We start from the raw sequence: 11,992 nt of genomic DNA, 5'->3' as shown, positions 1-11,992 counted from the left end.
GCCTTCTTTGACCACCGTATTGAAAATAAAACCATTGTCACTTCATCTTCTCCGTTTACTTTATCTTCATAGCACTTATTACTACCTGATATTCTATATCTATTTGCTCTTTGTTGCCTGTCTCCCCACTAGAATTCAAACTCCTTGAGACCAAGGACTTTGCCTTGCTGACTGCCACATCCTTCCGTCCTCAAATAATGTGTGGCATATAGTATATACTTAATAAATACTTGTTGAATGAATGAATAAATGAATATAAGTGATAAAGGGTTAGTATTAGAATATGTAGAGACTACAGATTAGTTAAAAACCAACAAATGGCCCGATAGGAAAATTGTCAAGGGCTATGAACAGGCAGGTCACAGAAGAAGAAATCTGAAGATACAGTAAAAATACGGAAAGCTAATCGGCTGGGCGCGGTGGCTCAAGCCTGTAATCCCAGCACTTTGGGAGGCCGAGACGGGCGGATCACGAGGTCAGGAGATCGAGACCATCCTGGCTAACACGGTGAAACCCCGTCTCTACTAAAAATACAAAAAACTAGCCGGGCGAGGTGGCGGGCGCCTGTAGTCCCAGCTACTCAGGAGGCTGAGGCAGGAGAATGGCGCAAACCCGGGAGGCGGAGCTTGCAGTGAGCTGAGATCCGGCCACTGCACTCCAGCCCGGGCTACAGAGCAAGACTCCGTCTCAAAAAAAAAAAAAAAAAAAAAAAAAAAATACGGAAAGCTATTTTATATAATTTGTAATCAGGAAAATACAAAATTAAACAATAATGAAACCACCACATCATACCCAGAGACTGGCAAAAATTAAAAGTTTGATGATATTAATTATTGGTAAGGGCTTGGGGAAAGGAACTGTTTACTGTTAGTTGGAGTATAAATTGGCACAGACATTTTAGAGAATAATTTTTTTTTTTTTTTTTTTTGAGACAGAGTCTCACTCTGTCACTCTGTCGCCCAGGCTGGAGTGCAGTGGCGCAATCTCGGCTCACTGCAGCCTCCGCCTCCTGGGTTCAAGCAATTCTCCTGCCTCAGCCTCCTGAGTAGCTGGGACTCGAGGCGCGTGCCACACCATGCCCGGCTATTTTTTTTTTTTTTTTTGTATTTTTAGTAGAGATGGGGTTTCACCATGTTGGCCAGGATGGTCTCGATCTCCTGACCTTGTGATCTGCCTGCCTCAGCCTCCCAAAGTACTGGGTTTACAGGCGTGAACAACTGCTCCCGGCCAAGAATTTGATAATATCTAATAAAGATAAACATATGCATACCCTAATTTCCCAGAAATTCTACTCTCAGGTAATATGCTAGAGATACTTTTTCTTTTTTTTTCTCTTTCTTTCTTTTTTTTTTTTTTTTTCTGAGACGGAGTCTCTGTCTGTCGCCCACACTGAAGTGCAGTGGCACGATCTCGGCTCACTGCAACCTCCACCTCCTGGATTCAAGCGATTCTCCTGCCTCAGCCTCCCGAGTAGCTGGGATTACAGGCATGCACCATCATGCCTGGCTAATTTTTTGTATTTTTAGTAGAGATAGGTTTCATTCACCATGTTGGCGAGGCTGGTCTGGAACTCCTGATCCCACGTGATCTGCCCGCCTCGGCCTCCCAAAGTGTTGGGATTACAAGCGTGAGCCGCCGCACCCAGCCAGAGATATTTTTTCATATCTGAGTCAGGAGACTACACAAGAATGTTCATAGCAGCGTTGTTTGTAATAGTAAATGACTGCATGTAACCCAAATATACACCACCAGTTGAATAGAAAAATAAACCATGGTATACTTATACAATGGGATACTATTGTCAGTAAAAATGAACAAATTTTAGCTATACACATTGATGGGAATAAATTTCATAAACACACTAAGCAAGAGAAGGAAATTGCAGAATACATGCTATATAGTTTGATTTCTGTAAAGTTCAAAAGATGACAAATTGGAATATGTTTTCTATGGATAGATGAATAGGTGGAAGGCACAGTGTTTACCTCTGAAGGTGGAGGGAGTGGCATGAGATCAGAGGAGGCTACAGTGTTACGGCTTTTTTTTTTTTTTTGAGACGGAGTCTCGCTCTGTCGCCCAGGCTGGAGTGCAGTGGCCGGATCTCAGCTCACTGCAAGCTCCGCCTCCCGGGTTTTTGCCATTCTCCTGCCTCAGCCTCCCAAATAGCTGGGACTACAGGCGCCCGCCACCGCGCCCGGCTAGTTTTTTGTCTTTTTAGTAGAGACGGGGTTTCACCGTGTTAGCCAGGATGGTCTCGATCTCCTGACCTCGTGATCCACCCGTCTCGGCCTCCCAAAGTGCTGGGATTACAGGCTTGAGCCACCGCGCCCGGCCTGTGTTATAGCTTTTATTACTTTATTTATTTATTTGAGACAAAGTCTCACTCTGTCACCCAGGCTGGAGTGCAGTGGCGCCATCTCCGCTCACTGCAGCCATGACCTCCTAGGCTTAAGTGATTCTCCCACCTCAGCCTCCTGAGTAGCTGGAATTACAGGCATGCACCACCACACCCAGTTAATTTTTTTGTATTTTTAGTAGAGACAGGATTTCACCATGTTGGCCAGGCTGGTCTCAAACTCCTGGACTCATGTAATCCACCCACCTTGGCCTCCCAGAGTGCTGGGATTACAGGCATGAGCCACCGAGCCTGGCCAGTTTTTAAAAAGAAGCAAACATGTTAAGATTTGACAAAGATGGGCAGTGATAATATTATGACGTGAGTTATCATTTTGTTAGTCCCCTAGTGTGTGCTTGAAAAGACTCATTTGAAAGAGTATCGGCCAGGCGCAGTGGCTCACGCCTGTAATCCGAGCACTTTGGGAGGCCGAGGCAGGTGGGTTGCCTGAGGTCAGGAGTTCGAGACCAGCCTGGCTAACATGGTGAAACCCCGTCTCTACTAAAAATACAAAAATTAGCCGGGCGTGGTGGTGCACACCTGCAGTCCCAGCTACTCGGGAGGCTGAGGTAGGAGAATCGCTTGAACCCAGTGGGTGGAGGTTGTGGTGAGCTGAGATTGCACCACTGCACTCCAGCCTGGGTTGACAGAGCAAGATTCCATCTCCAAAAAAAAAAAAGAAAAAAAGGAAAGAGAAAAGAAAAAGTACCACCAGTTCGGTACCATCGGTATTTGTATTTGTGTATATATGTGAGTTGAAAAGGTGAAACAGTTTGGTAATGCTACTATTGTCTCACTCTCATGGCCTCTTCCTTCTGTTTACATTGTCCCAGATTTAGGGTTATTTGCTGGACAGAGATCATGCAGTTTTCAAGTTTGAAACTCAGCTTAATTTGGGACAGGGATCAGCAAACTTTTTCTGTTTGGGCCAATTAGTAAGTAATTTGGGGCCGTATGGTCTCTGGGCCAAATATTAAGCTTTGCTGGCCATGTGGTCTCTGTTGCAACTACTGAAGTTTCCCATCATAGCATGGCAACAGTGTGGTAGGCAGAATTCTAAGATGGCTCCTGAGATTCCTGGCCCCTGATGCATAAAAACTTTATCTCAGTTATTTAATCAAACACTAACCTAGGTGCTGCTGTGAAGGGATTTTGGAGACGTACTTAATGTCCCAAATCAGTTGACCTTAAAATAGGGAGATTATGCATGGTAGGTTTCACCTAATCAGGTGGGCCTTTAAAAGGGATAGGGCTCTTCCTAGTAAGAGAGATTCAAAATGTTAAAGAGGTTTAATGTGAGGGAGACTCTCTATTGCTTACTTTGAAGATGGAGGGGGCCATGTGGCAAGGTATCTAACCAGCCTCTAGGAGCTGAAGGTAGCCCTTGGCTGGTGGCCAGCATAAGAATGGGAGTCTCAGTTCTACAACTGCAAAGAATTAAATTCTGCCAGCTAGGTGAGCTTGAAAGAGGACCTTGAGCCTCAAATGAGACTACCATCCCAGCCAGCGCCTTGATTTCAGCCTGGTGAGACCCTGAACAAACAGCCCAGTCCTGCCGGGACTGCTGACCAGTGGAAACTGTAAGATAATAAATTTGTGTTTTAAGCCACTAACATTGTGGTAATTTGTTATACAGCAATAGGAAAGTGATGCAAACAGCCATAGACAATATGTAAGTGAATGAGTGAGGCAGGATGTGTTCCCAGAAAACTTTATTTATTAACACTGAAATTTGAATTTCATGGAAATTTCGTGAGTTACAAAATATTTTTCTTCTTTCAATTTTTAAGTGTTATATATATATATAAAACTATCTATCTATCTATCTATCTATCTATCTATCTATCTATCTATCTATCTATAGTTAGCTCATAGGCTGTACAAAAAACCAGTGAGGGGATGGATTTGGCCTGTGGGTTACAATTTGGCAAACCCCATATTTAGAAAATTGGTGCATTTTTTGGTCAAACCCTCTGAACTTTGGAGAAGTTTTCAGGTCTCATAGGAATACGGACATCAGTCTCTAAAACACCCTTTTATTCATGATTTTAAATGAGTTGTAGCTCATTTTCTTCACATAGCATCGTAAGCGTCATAGCATTTTTCAAACACGCAATACATTTTAAAATAATTTGCACTAATGGTGTAAATCTCTTCTAGATATCAAATCTAAACTATAAAACCATTTAATTTATACATCAATTTCTAGCACTCAGATAGGTTCAAAGGAACATTGCCAACTTTAATGAAAATATTGTAGTTATTTATTTATTTTATATCCCCCAAGGAAGTACTCTTTATTCTTTTGATTGTATGATTCTAATTAGATGATAAACATGCATGGCCTTTCTTAAGACATGTTAATTAGTATGGATGTTGCTATAACAATCTTCTGGCAATTTATGTTTTCCGAATATCTGGTATATCATGCATTAATTTTTATCATTTAATGAAATTGCTAAATCAGGAATTTAGAATGCTGTGTTTAAACTTTCTTTAATTAGAAATGGAGATATGAAAGCAGGTAGGACTCTTGGAAACAACAGTTTGATAGCACAAGATAGACATGTTTTGGGGACACTTTCTGGATTAGTTTCCTGGGGCTACTGTAACAAAGTAGTACAAACTGAATGGTTTAAAATAACAGAAATGTATTTTCTCACAGTTCTGGACACTAGAAGTCTGAAATCAAGGTGTCTTCAGGGCCTGCCCCTCTGACACCTGGAGGGGAGAATCCTTCCTTGCCTCCTTCTAGCTTCTGTTGTTTTCTGGTAATCATGGGTGTTCCTTGGCTTGTAGATGGATCACTCCAGTTGTTGCCTGTGTCATCACATGGCCGTCTTCTCGCCCCTGTCTCTGTGCATCTTCTACTCTTAGAAAGACACCAGCCATATTGGATTAGGGCCCACCCTAATAAACGAACTTAACTTGATTACATCTTTGATTATTTCCAAATAAGGTCTCATTTTCAGGTGAGGTAGGAGAATAGGGTCTGGAGGTAGGGAACCTGAGGCTGATTCACACTGACTTCCTAGAATGAAGTGGAAAGGAAAACCTAACTTTCCTTTTTTTTTTTTTTTCTCCCAGAAGCAATCATGAAAGCCGCGGGGGTTTATTTATTTAATTTTTTTCCCCCTAGACGGGGTCTCTCTCTGTCACCCAGACTGGAGTGCAATGGCGTGATCTTGGCTCACTGCAACCTCTACCTCCTGAGTTCAAGTGATCCTCCTGCCACAGCCTCCTGAGTAGCTGGGATTACAGGTGCCCGCCACCACACCCAGCTGGAAAACCTAACTTTCCACACCTAAGTAACAAAAGGACCAGAGGCTTTTTGTTTCCCTTTGCAAACCCCCACCTTTTCTGTGGGGCAGATGGGAAATTGAAAATACCTCTTTTTTTGCATAGAATTGTAACTTTGTAACTTCCCTTCAGCCTCTGACTGCGGGCCAAGCCTTTGTTTGCACAGAAGTGCAACTTTGTAACTTCCCTTTAGCCTCTGATTGTGGGCCACCACTTCATTTACATAAGTTGAACACCAAGTGGCCAATGGGAAACCTCTAGGGAGTATTTGTATGCAAGAAGATTCTGTGTCGGGGCCCATGAGCAGCTGCTTCAGCCCACTCCTACCCTGTGGTGTGTAATTTCGTTTTCAATAAATCTCTGCTTTCCTTGCTTCATTCTTTCCTTGCTTCATTCTTTCCTTGCTTTGTCCAATTCTTTGTTCAAAATGCCAAGAACCTGGACACCCTCCACTGGTAACAGAGCAGAATAGAGAACCCAGAAATAAAACTGCACACCTACAGCCATCTGACCTTTGAAAAACCTGTGGGTTTTATCCAATTCTTTGTTCAAAATGCCAAGAACCTGGACACCCTCCACCGGTAACAACAGGTACTGGGGCTTAAGACTTCAATATATCCTTCTGAGGACATAATTCAACACATAACCCTTTCACAAAGAAAATGACAAGAATTTAAGATAGAATAAGAATGTTAGAATAGAAATGGTCTTAACAGTTTTCTACAATAACCACCTACTTGTATTTTTGAAGAAACAGGCATGGAGTGATTAGGAGATTTACCCATGGTCACACACAGATAAAAAAGGACAGAGCTGGAATTGGAAATTGGTAGTGACAGGGAAATTTACAAATCATGCAAATACATTTCTGGTTAAACACCTAAAACAGTCAAGGCTGGCCCTCGGAAAAAAGTGGGAATTAGGCAGCTCATCTGAGTCTTTCTCATCTCCCTTCATTTATTTCTGCTTTCTTCCCTGTTGGAACCTCCTTGGCCTCACTCTCTCCTCTAGGAGCAGGTGGCATATACTGAGCGCTTCCTATGTGCTGGACATTGTGCTAAGTCTTCCTCATTTAATTCTCATAACATAGTGGTAAACACTATTATGATCCCATTTTACAAATGAGGAAACTGGACTTCAGATATTATGATTCTGTTTTATAAATGAGGAAACTGGACTGAGATGCAAACACAGGCAGAGCTCACATTTGTCTTAAAAATTATTGTATACATCTAAAAGGTACAAATGTAATTTTGTTCTATGGATGTATTGCACAGTCTGAAATCTAGGCTTTTAGTGTATCCATGACTCAAATAATGTGCATTGTATCTATTAAGTAATTCTCAGCACCCACCCTCTCCCATCCACATTCTTTTTTTTTTTTTTTTAACTGTTCTCTTATTCTATTCCTCCTTCTTGCCATTGCCCCCCACTGCCATACACCTACACACAGTTTATGCTTTGCTCACAGTCCCTTCCTGGAGGCCCTCTTTAAGCCTGCCTTCCTAGACAGGGTTCTATATTTCAGAATCGTCTCTTGTACTCTGCCTGTTTCAGTGACGAGGTGGTACAGAAAGAAACCAGTTGGCTGTATGAGCAGGTCCTTCCAGGGGCGGAGGGTCTGTTTTGCAAATTTGAGGATTCAGAAACTTTGTCAGCTCTCCCAGAAGTGTTCGGGTCTAGGGATGGGATTGCCCTACCTAAATTTACAATTGGTTGATTGCAAATCCAGAATACCAATTTGTGGATTTACACTGAGAAAGATGCCTGCGAAGTGCTGCAACCAGAAAGCAATATTGAAAAGGGAGAGCTGCCCAGACAGGGCCTTGCCAGGGGTCTGATAGCGAGATTCTAATGCCCATGAGTAGGGTGCTGGTCTCTCTGCCACTGAAGGGAACAGGACAGATGGGCTGGGAGTGCAGGCCATGGGCTTGACTCCTGGGTAGCACGGTCCCAGGGGCTAGGTTGTCTCAGGGCTTTTCCTCAGGCAACCTGAGGCAGAAAGTCAGATACTTATGTGGAGAAGGGCCAAGGCTCTAGCAGGAAAGCCAGTGCCAGGACTTGAATTCAGAGGACAGAAAGGGGAACACGAGGAGGGAATTCAGTAGCTCAGGAAGATGTGGGCAGGCAAACAGTGCTGGATTCTTTGCTCAGTCTGAGCCTTGTCTTGGACTCTTTGGATTTAGGCCTGCACAAGGTCATCCTGGTGATCAAACCCCAGCTTTCTCCTGAGGGCTTTGACTTGACCTGACCTTCAGGGCCTTGGCAGACTGTGCTGCCTCTGGCAGAAGCTTCATACTCTGGCTCTGACCACATAAATCCCAGTCCTCCCCAGGATGGGAGGATTCAGGTATTTAGCCACAAATCTACGGTTCCTGAGGTCCCCATTAGCTGCCCTGGCAATGCCCGCCACCCTCCACTCCCTGAGTCTGTCATGGTCCAAGAAGGAAAATGCAAAGTTCCATGGGTAGGTTTCTACTTTGGCAGACCAGAAAGTACAGGTGAGGGCAGAGTTGATTCCATGGCTGGTTCAGAGAGCAAGAAAGCTTTAGGTAAAAGTCTTACAACAGACATGTTGGATTTTTCCACTGTTGCTTGCCTTTCTCTTTTTGCATCATTGGATCCAGAAATCGTTAGGTTTTTTGCCTCTGTCATGTTATCTCTCACTTGCGGACATTATTGCAACAGGTATTAACTTCTTATTTTATTAGTAGCCATTAACCATACACAATTGATCTACGTGGCTTCTAAAGAGCCACATCAATTGCACCTGTGTTCCAGTCACCTCCACTGACAGCTGGCTTCAGCAGTCACCCAGCTGGATGAGCTGCCCTGGATCAGAGCATTGTCTGTTAATCACTAGTGAGTACCAAGTACCTAGCACTCAGCAGTAAATATTTGTTGAATAAATGAAGAAATATGTGATTGAATGTAAACTTTTGAATGTGGTCCAGTTTGTCCCAACATTCACAGAGAAGCAGACTGTGGTAACTGCTCTTACTTTTTGTTATTTATTTATTTATTGAGACAGAGTTTCACTCTGTCACCCAGGCTGGAGTGCAATGGTGCGATCTCGGCTCACTTCAACCTCCACCTCCTAGGTTCAAGCGATTCTTGTGCCTCAGCCTCCTGAATAGCTGGGATTACAGGCATGCACCACCATGCATTTTTGTGTTTTTAGTAGAGAAAGGATTTCACCACGTTGGTCAGGACGGTCTTGAACTCCAGACCTTAAGTGATCCACCTGCCTCGGCCTCCCAAAGTGCTGGGATTGCAGACACTTTTTGTCTTTTAAAAAGTACACAGGTGAGCAGGCTGGGCACAGTGGCTCATGCCTGTAATCCCACCACTTTGGGAGGCCGAGGCGGGCAGATCACGAGGTCAGGAGATGGAGACCATCCTGGTGAACACGGTGAAATCCCGTCTCCACTAAAAAGACAAAAAATTAGCCGGGCCTGGTGGTGGGCGCCTGTAGTCCCAGCTACTTGGGAGGCTGAGGCAGGAGAATGGTGTGAACCCGGGAGGCGGAGCTTGCAGTGAGCCAAGATCGCGCCACTGCATTCCAGCCTGGGTGACAGAGCGAGACTCCATCTCAAAAAAAAAAAAAAAAAGTACACAGGTGATACAGGAATCATTCTCATAAAAGATTCAAACATTATAGAAGCATACAGAACAAAATCCTTACTACTCTCCCTCCCACCACCCATACCCTGAATCCCAGTCTTCTCCTTGAAGGTAACCACTGTTACCAGTTCAGTGGGCATAATTTCTGTCTACTTTCCATGTATTTACATACATGTAATGTACGTGTGTTCATATATATATGTGCCTTTCTTTCATAAATAGGATTACATTATATTTATTGTTTTGCAACTTGCTTTATTGTATTTAGCAATATATCATGGGCATCTTTCCACACCAATACATCTACATCATTGTCAATAATTGCATAGTATTGCACAACATGGACATATCATATTTTATTTAACTAGTCCTATATTGGTAGGTATTTTAGTGGTCTACGGTTGGTCTCTAATATAAACACTGCTGTAATAAATATCCTTGCTATCCATATTTATTATATACACTTTAATAAGACAAGTTCCTCCTGTCCCATTATTCTTCCTTTTCAGCATTTTTCTGGTTATTCTTTCTTATTTTCCATATGAACATCAAACAAGCTTCTCTAGTCCCTAGAATAGGCAGTTTTACTGGGATCATGTTAGATTTATAATTTAAATTAAAGAGAATTGACCTATTTTGATGTTAAGTCTTATTATTTATTTATTTATTTTAAATTAAATTTTATTATTTTGTTGTTGTTGATGTTGAGACGGATTCTTGCTTTTGTTACCGAGGCTGGAGTGCAATGGTGCGATCTCGGCTCACTGCAACCTCCACCTGCCTCCCGGGTTCAAGCAATTCTCCTACCTCAGCCTCCTGAGTAGCTGGGATTACAGGTGCGTGCCACCATGCCCGGCTAATTTCTGTATTTTTAGTAGACATGGGGTTTCACCACATTGGCCAGGCTGGTCTCAAACTCCTGACTTCAGGCGATCCGCCTCCCTCGGCCTCCCAAAGTGTTGGGATTACAGGCATGAGCCACCGCACCCAGCCATCTTTTCATTTTTGACTGAAGTTTCTAAAAACATTTTATTTTAAAATCATTACAAAATTAATAAATGTCTGTTGTAGAAGCTTTAGAACACTTAGAACTGTACGCATTAAAAATTACCAGCTTTCTGCGCGCCCCCCCCCCCCCCCCAATTCCTATTGCCCACAGGTAACCACTGTTATCAGGTCATGGTCTCCCTCACTTCTTCAAAAATAAAATCATGCTATTCCTGTGATCTGCAACTTGCTTTTTTCTTAAAGTATTTTCCAAGTAGCTTTCCATGTCAGTACATACAATGCTGCCTCAATATTTTTAGACTGCTGCAGTTTATTACCCTCTGTGGATATGCTAGATTTTAAAAAATGCAATGCCTTGTGATAGACATTTGTGTATGTCCAAATTTTATTATTATAAACCATTTTATAATAAACAACCTTATTATATAGTATCATGCACATTATGTGATTTTCTGTAGGATAAATTCCTAGCAGTGGAATTACCCGTGTCAAAAGTTATTGTGCATTTAAAATTTTAGTTGATATTGCCAAATCACATTCCCAAAAGTTTTTAACAATAGTTAAAAGAGAGTATATGTTTTTCTAAAACCTTGTCCTCACTAGGGCTATTAACCTTTTTAATATCTGCCAATCTGTAGTTTTCGTTTCTATTTCTTAAATAAGTGTCAGGTTGAACATCTTTTCATATACTATGTTTGCTGGTAATTTGTAATTTGCCTTCTATGATTTCTCAATTTTCATCCTTTGTCGATTTGCCTGCCTTTTTAATCTTATTAATTTTTTTTTTTGAGACGAAGTCTCGTTCTTGTCCCCCAGACTAGAGTGCAATGGTGCGATCTCGGCTCACTGCAACCTCCACCTCCCGGCTTCAAGCAATTCTCCTGCCTCAGCCTCCCGAGTAGCTGGGATTACAAGCGCCTGCCACCACGGGACGGGATTTCACCATGTTGGCCAGGCTGGTCTCGAACTCCTGACCTCAGGCGATCCACCCGCCTCAGCCTCCCAAGTGCTGGGATTACAGGCGTGAGCCACTGTGCCCGGCCAATCTTATTAATTTATAACAGTCCTTTGTGTATTACCAATACTAGTCTTTTACTTTGCATATTTGTTACAAATACTTTCCCTATTTTTATGCCTCTTGGCTTTGTTTATGATGTGTTTTGGCTGTTTATAAGTATTCAAATGTCATACAGGCAAATGTTTAAATCTTTTTTATTTTTGATTCTAGATTCCACGATTATAAAAGATATTCTCCTGGCTGGGGCATGGTGGCTCACAACTGTAACCCCAACACTTTGGGAGGCTGAGGTGATTGGCTCACTTGAGGCCAGGAGTTCGAGACCAGTCTAGGCAACATGGCGAAACCCCATTGCTACTAAAAATACAAAAATTAGCCAGTCTTATAACCTGGTCTCAAATAAATAAATAAAAATATTCTCCTATATTTGATTTTACTCACTATATTGTTTTATTTTGAAATTGAAATCTTAATCCCATCTGGAATATATTTTTGGGCAGGCGGTGAGGTAGTGATCTAGCTCTATATGTTTCTACATGGCTAGTGAGTTAAGGATATTTAGGTGCTAGTAAAGGTGCTAACTCAAGCTAGCTTGATGGGGGAAAAAAGGGAATTTATTATAAGAATATGGAGTATTTCTCTGGAAC

General features: G+C 42.4%; 1 long non-coding RNA gene across 1 annotated transcript; it reads left to right on the top strand.

The window, feature by feature from the left end:
• LOC135969078 (uncharacterized) lies at positions 1 to 11,761 on the top strand. The gene is made up of 3 exons (XR_010584158.1): positions 1 to 8,557; positions 10,054 to 10,155; positions 11,556 to 11,761. It is a non-coding gene; the product is annotated as an uncharacterized lncRNA (long non-coding RNA).
• Positions 11,762 to 11,992: the final 231 nt, after the last annotated feature.

The sequence above is a fragment of the Macaca fascicularis genome, chromosome X, assembly GCF_037993035.2.
Source record: "Macaca fascicularis isolate 582-1 chromosome X, T2T-MFA8v1.1".
NCBI lineage: Eukaryota > Metazoa > Chordata > Mammalia > Primates > Cercopithecidae > Macaca > Macaca fascicularis.
This window is presented reverse-complemented; position numbering and strand designations above follow the sequence as displayed.